This window comes from Canis lupus, chromosome 13, assembly GCF_048164855.1.
Source record: "Canis lupus baileyi chromosome 13, mCanLup2.hap1, whole genome shotgun sequence".
NCBI lineage: Eukaryota > Metazoa > Chordata > Mammalia > Carnivora > Canidae > Canis > Canis lupus.
This window is the reverse complement of record NC_132850.1, coordinates 40,405,950-40,419,089: the sequence shown is the minus strand read 5'-3', so window position 1 is coordinate 40,419,089 and position 13,140 is coordinate 40,405,950. Positions and strand designations below refer to the sequence as shown.

The following is a 13,140-nucleotide window of genomic DNA, read 5'->3' as shown; positions in this document are numbered from 1 at the left end:
CCTTAGAGAGGTCTTCCCTTCTCCATTCTCTTATATGCAGTATATTGTTTGTACCTACCTTTATTACTAATTTATTCTATTGTGTTTCGTTTGCTATTAGGATTTTTTCTACCCCATGATATTATTCATTTAATACTTAGGAAAACTGTATGAATGCTTATCCATATGCACTGGGTATTGGCATCAGTTGGCCAATAAGATGGATGCGATTCCTGTCTGTAGAGGATGTAGAACAGGAAAAGTAAAGAATGTTATAGGAATGCATAGCAGAGGCCCCTACCCTATACTTGGCATTAAAAAGGAATATTTTTAGGAGGAAGTTGCATTTCAGCTAAGGCCACTCACTAGTTAACAGCAAGGTAAACGGACTGGATCATGTAAATAATAGAAAAGGAACTTGATTTTATTATAAGAATAATGAGAAGCTATTGAAAGGGAGTGACATCAACATTATTATTTTGCTTACTACCGTACGAGACCTTATGTAAAACTTAGAAGTTTAAAACGACTACTTTATATTGCTCATGGTTTTGTAGGTCAGTAGTTTGTTACTGGGCAGTAGTGTGCTTGCTAGACATTCCTCATTAAGACTCTGTCACTTGCAGTCACATGTCACAGGGGCTCAGAGCTGTGTAGGTTCCAGCAGCCTGGACATCTGATCGGGCTCACTCACATGGCTGGTAGGTGATGCTGCCTGTTGGGGCCTTCAGCTTTGTTGCTGACTGGACTACCTATATGTGGCCTCTCCAGCGTGGTGGTTTTGGGGTATTCAGACTTTTTACACAGCAGCAGGCTTTGCTTGGAGCAAGTGTCTCAAGAGAATCAAGCAAAAACTTTGTGGGCTTTTCTGACCAAGAGTTGGAAGTTAATAATCATGTCATTTCTGCTGTGTTTTAGTTTTACAAGCTTGTCGCTAAAACTGGGCTGGATTCAAGGGGAGTGGACACAGACGGACCACACCTCTTGGTGGGAGAAGTGTCAAAAAAAAAAAAAGCGTTTAAAACATGCAGACGTCTTTTAAAACCACCACAGTCCTTCTTTTGGTCACAAATTATTTACAATTCTCTCAAATGCAAAATCCATTCTCTCCAAAGTCCTCTTCCATCCTGAAGGTTTATTTGTTCTGGCATGAGCTCAAGATCCATTCATCTAAATCAACTCTGTATGTATATGAGGCCCATGATATGCAGTTCCTTAGATATGGTTTCTCTTGACATGAAGATCTGTGAACCAAAAAGATGTTTTCTGCTCCCCACCTAGCCACTCTGCATTGGTGATTCAGGGATAGGATAACCACAGTAGACACCCCTTTCTAAAATGAAAGAAATGAGAGCTACATAGCATTCACGAGACAATTGCAGTTTTGAAATCCAGCTGGACAGATGTTGCCCGTGTGTTGATTAGGGTTTAGTACTGCTCATTAGGAATTGTTTTCCATTGCTCTTGGTCCTGCCATTTGGGTTCTTGATTCTTCCTTCTGAATCATGCTTTCATTTCCTTAGGAAATGGTGTATGTCTGCAGTTGGGTAGCTTCCTAGGCCTGCTTCCTACCTGTAGAAGTTTGGGTGCCCAAAGGCTTCTTTTCTTTTTGTACTTATTCCATCTATTTAAGTTAAAGCTGGGGGATGCTTTGTTAATACAGTTCCCGCGAACATTTACTTTTTGCTATTCTGGTGAATTTTATTGGGGTTTGTTCCATTAGGTAAAAGTCGCAGCAATAAACGTCTTTAAGCCAGGCCTCTCTTTACCTTGGATTACTTGTGAGGCTGCTGAGGCACCTGGCCAATGCTACATGTTTTAGAGTTTTGTTATATCACTGCATATACTAAAGTTTTGTTCTGGTTGCTATTGGTGCCTACCTACCCAATTACCCGAAACTTAATTATTCAAAGTAATATTCTGTTTTGCTCACAATGTTGTGGTCAGGTAGTTGCAGGCAGATGTTGGCTGTGGTCATCTGAAGGCTTAGCTGGATGAGTTGAAGATGGCTCAGTCACATGGCCGGTGGATGCTCACCTGAATAGTGCTTACATGTGGTCTCTCCAGTGGGGCAGTGTCAGAGTACCTGGAATTCTTACGTGGCCCCTGGGTGAGTGTCTCAAGAGATTCAGATGGAAGCAGAATGGCTTTTTCTGACCTCGTCTCAGAAATCATCCAGTATCACCTCTGCTGTATTCTCATCTTACAGGCAACTTACTAAGGCCGACCCAGATTCAAGGGGAGGGCACATAGATCCCGCCTCTCAGGGGGAGGAATTTCAAAGAATATGCAGACAGGTTTTAAAAAATGTTAACCCCACGGTTACCATAATCATAGCACACATTTCTTGAATGACAATAATGTATCAGATATTTTGATGAGTACTTTACATGAATTCCCTTATTTACTTTTTATCACAACTTTATGATTTTTTCAAAAACTCGTTTTTGGAAAAGGAAATAGAAGCTGGAGAGGTTAAGTAACCTGCCCAGGGTCACACAGCTAATAAATAATAGAATCTAGATCCGTATTAAGTTCTCCATGACCCAAGAGTCCATAGGCTTCCCCATTGCTAAATTGGCAGCTTATTATAAACAGAACAGAATTGTGTTTTAGGTAGCTCATTCCTGGAAGCAGGGAGACAAGTGAGGAAGCTATTACTACCATCACGTGCTCATTTTATCTGTTTTTACACAAGGTAAGCAATAGAAGGAGTGGAAAAAAGTAGGAGGGGGAAGGGTATGTATTATTAAGTATTGGCAGGAAAAATACAGTTATTTTTAGGCAGATAGGATTTCTGTGGGTGTAAAGATTTTCAGTATCTATTTGTTATTGGTTAAAATTACCATCTTTATCCTTCTTCATTTCTCGTCTGCCATAATGTCTTTGCTTGTTTGTTCAGGGAGGCCCGTAGATCCCTAGGTCTGCTGTATAGCTGGTATATGATCTTGGCAATTTCACGGTAGAATAAAAGTTGTTCAGTTTTCTTCTCTACCAAAGGCAGACTTTTCAGCTATTTATTAGACTTGGAGAAAAATTTGAGGTGTGGGGTCCCTTGAGAGTTCCTTTTAGGAATTGACAAACTATGGTTTGAGGTCCAAATCTAGCCTGTATATTGCTTTTTTTGTAGATAAAGTTTTACTGGAACACAGCCATACCCATTCATTTACACGTTCTCTAAGACTCTTTTCATGCCATAGTGTTGGATAGCTCTAGCAGAGACTGTGTGGCTCCCTAAAGCCTAAAATATTCACTCTCTGGCACTTTATAGAGAAAGTTTGTAGACCCCTGTTGTGTATAATGTAAGACCTATTTAGGTCATTCTGTTGGATATGTGAGATGCTTGGTGCAGGTCAGGGCACAGTTTTGAGACAGAATGGCCTCGCATGTAATTATGTATCTTAGTAGCAGAGATACTAAGATACATAATGTTGATTAATAGTTGATTACTGTTCATTAATAGTTAATTAACCAATATTGACTAATTCAATATTGATTAACTATCGATTAAATCAACGATTGGTGCTTATCACAGATCTAAAAAAGCAGAAGTCCAGAGGCTTCTGGAAAGGATTCCAACAAATACGGTAGAACCGTCAATTTAGGCTGAGGCCCTTGTTTTGTACTGTGGTTTGAATTTTTCAGTTTGTTTTACTAGGTTACTACTTTATATGTAGACCCGTATGTGACTCCTGCCCCTCACTAAGGTGAGAATAGCTGTCTATAAGTTATTCTTCCTTTACCCTGCCTATTTTAAATTTTTTATTTTAGAAAGCTTTCGAAATATTTTTTGTTTCGGTTTGCTTCTGACTTCTCTATGCTGCATTTTTACATTGTCACATTTAAATGCTTCCCTGTATCTGGGAGATATATTTGTTTACTTTATTGTGCATTTGATTTCTTCTCATGCCCTATTTAGGATGTTGTTGTTTAAGCCGTGGGACTGACCTAGATGTTTGCAGGCAGGGCATTCAGAGAGAGATACCTCGAGGCCCAGGGGGAGCGTGCAGATCAAGTTATGCTTTCCATGCTCATCTCTGGTTGTGCCTTCAAGCTTTACTTAGACCAAATGTATATTCTTTCCAATTAATGTTGCTTTTATTTTCTGCTATTTGGAAATGTGATTGTGCATTTACTAATATTATAGGAATGGTTTTCTCAGACAACCAAGAATATTTTACCTACCTAAAGTGTAATGAAAGTATTTCTTAACTGTTAATGATTTGCAAAAAGCCTTTGTGTGTCTATGTAATTAGAAGAGATTAAGTAACTTTCTTAAATATGCAGTAAAAGTTAATTTTATTAGCTGCCCATTTGGAAATAGGTTATTGATTCACTTTTGCTATACACAGAAAAATGAAATGACATAATGTAGTGAATCTCCTTTTGCAAAGGAAAAAACTACATTATTCTAAGCATATATTTTGTCACACATTTTGTGTTTTACTTAACTGACTTTACTCTTTAAAAAGTGAGAGTTAAATAAGTACGTTAACAGTTGAGTACTTTTCCTCCTCTCACTACTGAATAATAAAAAAAAAATAAATCTTGGTAATTGTTTTTAGTTATGCTTATTATCCTGATGAAATTGTACTAATATATCACTTCCACTGTTTGTGAAAATATTTGTGTTGCAATGAGCCTGCAGTGATGTGACTTCTGAAAAAGTGATGGTAAGAACTCTGGCTCATTTGTAATGAATGCATGTCCCAAACTGGGTCCCATTGCGTTTAAGAAAAGGTAGTTGAAACAAAAGAGAGGTAAATATGTGAGGAGATGGATATGTAGTAAGTTTGGCTGTGGAAATCCTTTTACTATGTATGCGTGTGTCACATCATGGCATTGCGTGTGCTTCAAATATTGTGCCATTGTATTCGTCAGTTATACCTCAATAAAAGAAAAAAATACAAGTAAAGATGGCTTTTAGACAAGAAGGAAAATAGCTGTGTTTTACCAGGAGGTATATATTTTTACTTTCTTTGGGTAAGTGGGAATCCGAGTGTTCTTCCGCACCTAACCAGCCACTGTGGTGTCCCCCAACCCTTCAGGTTTTCCATTCATTCATGGTCAACAGGCCTGGTGGCTCCTTGTGAACAAACATTTAGTCAGGAAGTGGAAGCTGCTTGCTCTTTGAGAAGAGCCGCTGATCTTTGGTTTTTGGACTGTTCATCAGGTAACCAGCCTGCTCCTTCTGGCAGTATTGGCGACAAATTGGAGCTTGCTTTTTACATAAGCTTGCTTTGCTTGACTGTGTAACTGACTCTGCTTTACTCGTGTGTGTAGGCTGGGGGCATCCTATTATATCAGGGGTGATGCGATGTTTAGGATACTTGAATTTACCTCATAAGATACGTGAGCAATTTGGGGATGCCTGGGGGGCTCTGTGGTGGAGCGTCTGCCTTTGGCTCAGGGCATGATCCTAGGGTGCTGGGATCGAGTCCTGCATGGGGCTCTCTGCAGGGAGCCTGCTTCTCCCTCTGCCTGTGTCTCTGCCTCTCTCTCTGTGTCTCTCATGAATAAATAAATAAAATCTTAAAAAAGATGTGAGCAATTTGAATAAGAATGAAGATGTTTTTGTGTACCTCTTGCTATGCAACAGTATCACCATAAACTTAGTCTTAAACAACGTGTTTTTGGTTTCTGTAGGCCCTCTGCTAAAGATCTCACAAAACTTGAATCGAGGTGTTTGCCAAGACAATAGTTCTCAACTGAGGCTGGACTGGGAAACAGTTACTTAGATTGTTGGCAGATGGTGGTTCCTTGCTATTGTAGGACTGGAGGCTTCAGCATCCTGTTGGCTGACACCTCCTGTCATTCCAGCTCATGTGACATTCTGACCATGGCCATTTGCTTCCTCAAAGCCAGCAAAGGAGAGTCAGGATGGGTGCTACAATATTATGTAATATAATTGCATGCTCAAGTACAATAATTATGGACATTTCCTGTCACCTTTACCAAATTCTTTTGGTTACAAACATATCACAGGTCCTGCCCACACTCAAGGGGAGAAGGGTCATGTAAGGACTAGGAACCAGGAGTTGGGGACCATGGGGATCACCTACAGAATCTGTCTGCTACAGAAGGGAAAGGAAAATTAGGTTGATCCCACCACCCTCAGAATTTTCTTTTCACTTATAAATAATGTGAGGTTAGGATTCATGTTTGACTCATCCTGTAATTTTCCCCCTGCACTGTCACCTACCTAGTAGACCAGTGTCTTACACTTAGTGGGGACTCATTTGGTATTTGTTGGCTTAATTACCTGTTTATGCTATAAAACTGCTACTCAAAAAAGCTGACTCTTGTACGTGGCCTGACAGTCTGTTTGCAAATTTGAAAGCCATTGTTTATAAGCCAAGACTATTAAAATTTTAATTATGCTAGCAGTGTTTATTTTACCATCAAATAGTGATTTTTAATGAATACTTCTTTACCTAGAAGAAGACATACCAGTGCTCTGTTTAAAATTGGAGAATACGGGGGCATCTGACTGGCTCAGTTGGTGGAGCACACAACTCTTGATCTCAGGGTTGTGAGTTCAGGGCTCACATTGGATGTAGAGTTTAGCTAAAAAAAAATTAAATAAAACAAGATTGAAGAATGCAGATCACCTTGTTAAATCAGTATAGCAGTGGAAATAGCTGAAGAAGATCTCAAACCTTGTGCCGTGTTGTTCTGAGAGACTAAGTGTTATATAAGGTAGCCTTCTTTTCATGGTATTCTACTTGTCTAACAGCCTATTTGTCATCTAAATCAGCAGGCAAAAGTTACCAAACTTTTTCATTTTTGTCTATGAGAAAAATATAAGCTGCTACATCATAGAAGTGAGTATTTCTGAAACTTAGGCTCCAAAAGAGTCATAATCAGCACTTCAAAAATATTAATTATGTGTATACTTAATCTTCCATATGGCTCTAGACCTGACATTTTGCAAATTTGCATTTCTTTCTTGGATAGATAAGATGGGGTCTAGAGAACCATAGAACACCTAAAATTGCTTTTGTGTCATGAACTAACACAAGGCAAAAAAAAACAAAAACAAAAAAACAAAAACAAAAAAAACGGCCAGTAATAGAAGGGAAAAATATACAACAAAGACTCCACGTCTTTGTGAAGAGGAGGTCCTTAATAAGCTCAGTATTAATCTAACAGTAATGGAGAAGCCAGCCAGGAATTACCATATTCAGAGGTAAGAATGGTTCCTATTGGGAATTTGTGGGAATTTGTGGGCTGTGAGAGAGGGGCAGATATCCGCAGTTAGTAAAATAGGCCATGCAAGAAGTGACTACCATTGGTAGTCGAAGGATAGACAGTCACCAAATGTAGGAAGATTCTCTGCTGCAGTTGTTCATTGTGTATATACATTTTACGAGCAGCAGCATCTTTGGGAACAGAGAAATAACAGGGGAAAACTATGGAGCTGGACTTTGGTACAGCCCTAGAGAATTGTAACTCCCATCTTCTGTTATCATCCATGCTGGGCGGACTTCTAAGATGTTCGCAAAGATTCTACTCTGATGTACATGCACTGCACAATCCTCTTCTCTTGGGCAGCTCCTGGATGTCTTCTTTGTGTGCTCGCACAACAGGTGTGTGAATATGATGCATTATCACACCCTTGACGCAAGTACAACCCAATTGAAGGGGATAGTGTTACGGTCTGAGGATAGGAGGCAGTCTTAGCAATCCTGCAAGGAACCAAACTCTGCCCACAACCGGCGATTCTAGAGGAGGACCCCACTCATTAGGTGAAACCCCAGCCCTGGCAGATACTTTGCTTTCAGCCCTAAGGAGTCCCTGAGCAAAGGGCTGATGTGACATGGACTCCTGATCACAGAAACCATAAGATGATAAATTCATGTTTGATTTAAGGCTCTGCTCACGTGGTAATTTGTCATGCAGCCATCGAAAAAGAATATGGCACCTTAAAGGCGCCTTGAACGTTTACACAAATACTTTCCTGAACGTGATCCATCCTTTCCCACCTGTGTGTCTCCTCTGTTCAGGTGGTCTCTTCCCTGGGATGATTTCTGTTACATATCTGCTCTGTCCATCATTTAAGGCCCATCTCGTGTACCATCTCCTGATTGGCAGTTTCCCTCTTTTTGTAGATGAATCCATCTCTAATCCAGTTGTGCGTTTTGTATCTATCTATCTTTTCCATGTAACTTACACATTTTACTTTCATAGAAGTTATTTGTATTCATGGTTCATGTCTTTTATTTTAAATGTGTTTATTGAATTAAATTGGAAATATAGTCATAAATTAAAAGAATATAGAATGAAAAGTTAGTGTCCTTAGCCCAGTTCACTGGTCCCCCCCAGTCCTTTAGGCCAGAGGCCACCATTCTTTCAGTTTTCCATGTATCCTCTGTAAAGATTCTATACATAGGTAAGTATATATGTTTATGCTCTGCACCTCCTTTATATACACATTCTCTTCTTGTGAGATGTGTGAAGAATCCATGTTTTTTCCTTCTTATATTAATCTTCTGAAATAACTAAGTGTTTAAGACTTACTGAATTTAATCTTTTCTACCAAACCTTTCATTGATGTTACTTATATTAACTCTAATCTCATTTTGACAGACTCTGATTAAAATGCTTTCCTTAGTAGAGAGACTCAAAACCCTTCTGAACATCTCATTGTTTAGATTGAATGCTGTATACCACAAAAATGCCAACGGCTCATAATTGTAAAACGTGTTTACTGGATTAGAACCATATGGACAAATACTTTTGAATTGGATATTAGTATTAGCAGGTGCTAATCTTTCTATCTTCTCTGATAATCCCCCCTGCTACTCTCCTAGAAGAATGGTTATTGTGTGAGAGATCTTAATGAGGATAGGATTGGGAATTTGTGAAAATATAGTTCTTTGAACTGAACTTGAGATATTCTATTTATTACTTGTTCTCAGGGTGCTATTGGAAAAATGAAGCTCATAACATTTCCTGAAATTCTATAAAATGAAAATGTGGAATAATACCTAACCCTTCTCATCTATGCATGTGATCTGGGGCTTTGTATTTTGTTAAAGGTTTTAGTAACTCATTTGTCTCTCAATATCTCCTTATTTCAGTTGCCTTATTAAAAATACCAGCTACTTTGAAGCTTCTTTTTCCTCTCTTACCTATTCTCAGATTATCTGCTTATCTCTCCTGTTGGTGAAATTAGAATGAGTGAAAAAGAAATGACTTGGAACTATGATCCTGAGCCGGTACAAACCCTTTGTGACTAAGTTCTTACCAAATTTATTTGTGAAGTGCATATGTGTGTTTGCTTCTTTTTTATGTTCTCTTTATTCGCAGTTGTGCTGCTTAGCACATCATTCAGGAAAATATATAGGGATTGAGATTAGAGAAATCAGCCATTAAAACCATTGTTAGCAAGTTTATAAAAACAATAAATGGTTATAGACTTTTAAGTTAACTGGATTTGAGTACTGAAGGTTGTGTGTTTATTTGAATTTTAGTTATCCAAGCCACCATCTTTCCTATTTCACAGAATAACATTGATCTTGTTGAAGAGGAAGCTCAGGGCCAGTTTATTTTTCATATGGCCTGATGTATTAATAACTGCTTTTATTTTATTTATTTATTTATTTTTAAGATTTTATTTATTCATGAGAGACACAGAGAGAGGGGCAGAGACACAGGCAGAGGGAGAAGCAGGCTCCACGCAGGGAGCCCAACGCGGGACTCGATCCCGGGTCTCCAGGATCAGGCCCCGGGCTGAAGGCAGCGCTAAACTGCTGAGTCACCAGGGCTGCCCTAATAACTGCTTTTAAATGCTTTCTCTGTAACAGGGATTCTAGGATGTATAAGGGGATAATAAAGTTTATCTTTTATCCAACTGAGAAGAAAATGTTAAATTTGTAAAGTACTAAGAAGATATTTATTTATTGATGTCCTCATTTCATAAATATGTGTGATTTTCCTGAGAAATTCAGAGATTGTGGAATATCTATAGAATTTTTTTTTTACTATTGTATTACTTTTTTATAGTATTTTTAATGGGACCTCATAGTGTTCACCAGGGAACGTGGAACTCCTTGTGTTTTCTGATTGTGCTTTCTGATTTGGTAAGTTCCTTATATATACAAGCAAAGAGAGATCCTTTTTGGGTAAAATTTGCATTTCAGGTAGCCTCAATGTTAATGATGTTTTTAGGGCAAATAGTGAACACATTTCATTTTTTGAAAAATATCAATTCATGGAAAACAGATGATATAAAATAGCTGAATTTAGTTTGGTTGTGTTTAGTTCAATTATATAAATTTCCATAATGATTTGCACACAGTAGGGGTTTGCTGCTTCTGCTCTGATTGCAGTTGACGGACACCTAGTTCAAACCAGCTTTGGCCAAAAGGCGATTGACTGCTGTCACCGAGACACAGAGGAGTCAATGGGACAGGGGAATTGGGTCTTATCAGTAGGGTTCTTTTTTTCAGCTGTCGCCTCTGCTTCAGTGCATTTGCTTCATGCTCTTAGAATTCTGTATTCTAATTGTAATCCAACTCTGATTCCTCCACATGGCTGCTAGCAGAAAAGGACTTCAATCAACTCTCTTCAGTTTTTAAATTAACAAAAACACAGAGCTCACATGTTGTAAGGCCTCAGATTGGCTTGGATCAGATGTTCCTCTCCCCACAGCCAAACAACTGTGGTTTCAAAAAGAACCAGCTCTTTTCAAAAAGATGCCAGCTCATGTTCTAACTACATAATTACAGAGAGATGGGGTAGGAATATTTTTTTCAGAAGGTTGTGGGATAGCTGGGATGGAGAGGAGGAAAAGAAGACAATGAATGTAATATCTTTCAAAACGGGGAAGAAAGGTCTGGAGCATTTTATTGCTCTACACGGGAATGTTTTAATGGGGAGGTGGGCGATAGGAGATTATTTGGGGTATTATCCAGTGAAACTGAACCAATGAACACACGCACACACACACACACTCACACACACACACACACATACACACACATGGGAGAGTATTTGAGATTCATTTTCTTTTTTTTTTTAAAGATTAATTAATTTATTCAGAGAGAGCGAAGAGAGAGGCAGAGACACAGGCAGAGGGAGAAGCAGGCTCCATGCAGGAAGCCCGATGTGGGACTCGATCCTGGGTCTCCAGGATCACACCCCGGGCTGCAGGCGGCACTAAACCGCTGCGCCACCGGGGCTGCCCGAGATTCATTTTCAATAAGGAATTACCATGTCATTATGGAGTCTGACAAAGTACCCAGATCTGCAGAGTTGACAAGCTGGAGACCTAGGAGATCTGCTAGTGTTGTGTTAGTCTGAGCCAGAAGACCTGAGAACCAGAACTGAAAGGTGTTTTTTCAGTCTGAAGGCTGGTGGGCTCAAGACCCAGGAGGAGCTGACGTTTTAGTTCAAGCCCAAAGGCAGGAAAAGACCTTTCCCAGTTTGAAAGCAGTCAAGGAGAAGCACTACTCTCCTACTTGGTGGCAAGTCAACCTTTTTTGTTTTATTGAGACTTTCAACTGATTGGATGAGCCTCACTTACATTAGGGAAGGTCATCCGCTTTACTCATCTACTGATTTAAATGCTAATCTCATTCAAAAGCATCTTCATAGAAACACCCAGAAAAAAAAGTATGACCAAATACCTGAGTACTCTGTGGTCCAGTCAAATTGCGACATAGAATTAACCATTGTAGGGCAGTGCCTATTACAAGATAGCGTGGGATATGTTTTTCACTTCACGTTTCTAATATAGAGGTAGTTAAAAACACAGAGCAAGTCAAGATGGGACTTAGTTTAATTGGCAAGCCTGTTTTTTTCTGAATGATTTTATTCTTATTATTTTTTATAATAAATTTATTTTTTATTGGTGTTCAATTTACTAACATACAGAATAACCCCCAGTGCCCGTCACCCATTCACTCCCACCCCCCGCCCTCCTCCCCTTCCACCACCCCTAGTTCGTTTCCCAGAGTTAGCAGTCTTTACGTTCTGTCTCCCTTTCTGATATTTCCACACATTTCTTCTCCCTTCCCTTATATTCCCTTTCACTATTATTTATATTCCCCAAATGAATGAGAACATATAATGCTTGTCCTTCTCCGATTGACTTACTTCACTCAGCATAATACCCTCCAGTTCCATCCACGTTGAAGTAAATGGTGGGTATTTGTCATTTCTAATGGCTGAGTAATATTCCATTGTATACATAAACCACATCTTCTTTATCCATTCATCTTTCGATGGACACCGAGGCTCCTTCCACAGTTTGGCTATTGTGGACATTGCTGCTATAAACATCGGGGTGCAGGTGTCCCGGCGTTTCATTGCATCTGCATCTTTGGGGTAAATCCCCAGCAGTGCAATTGCTGGGTCGTAGGGCAGGTCTATTTTTAAGTCTTTGAGGAACCTCCACACAGTTTTCCAGAGTGGCTGCACCAGTTCACATTCCCACCAACAGTGTAAGAGGGTTCCCTTTTCTCCGCATCCTCTCCAACATTTGTGGTTTCCTGCCTTGTTAATTTCCCCATTCTCACTGGGGTGAGGTGGTATCTCATTGTGGTTTTGATTTGTATTTCCCTGATGGCAGGTGATGCAGAGCATTTTCTCATGTGCGTGTTGGCCATGTCTATGTCTTCCTCTGTGAGATTTCTCTTCATGTCTTTTGCCCATTTCATGATTGGATTGTTTGTTTCTTTGGTGTTGAGTTTAAGAAGTTCTTTATAGATCTTGGAAACTAGCCCTTTATCTGATACTTCATTTGCAAATATCTTCTCCCATTCTGTAGGTTGTCTTTTAGTTTTGCTGACTGTATCCTTTGCTGTGCAAAAGCTTCTTATCGTGATGAAGTCCCAATAGTTCATTTTTGCTTTTGTTTCTTTTGCCTTCGTGGATGTATCTTGCAAGAAGTTACTCTGGCCGAGTTCAAAAAGGGTGTTGCCTGTGTTCTTCTCTAGGATTTTGATGGAATCTTGTATCACAATTAGATCTTTCATCCATTTTGAGTTTATCTTTGTGTATGGTGCAAGAGAGTGGTCTAGTTTCATTCTTCTGCATGTGGAGGTCCAATTTTCCCAGCACCATTTATTGAAGAGACTGTCTTTCTTCCAGTGGATAATCTTTCCTCCTTTATCAAATATTAGTTGACCATAAAGTTCAGGGTCCACTTCTGGG

The 13,140-nt window shown here is 39.3% G+C and overlaps 1 protein-coding gene across 15 annotated transcripts in view; it reads left to right on the top strand.

The window, feature by feature from the left end:
• ANKS1B (ankyrin repeat and sterile alpha motif domain containing 1B) overlaps positions 1-13,140 on the top strand; it is a 1,043,873-nt gene that overhangs the window by 38,769 nt on the left and 991,964 nt on the right. The gene's annotated exons all lie outside the window — the stretch shown is intronic.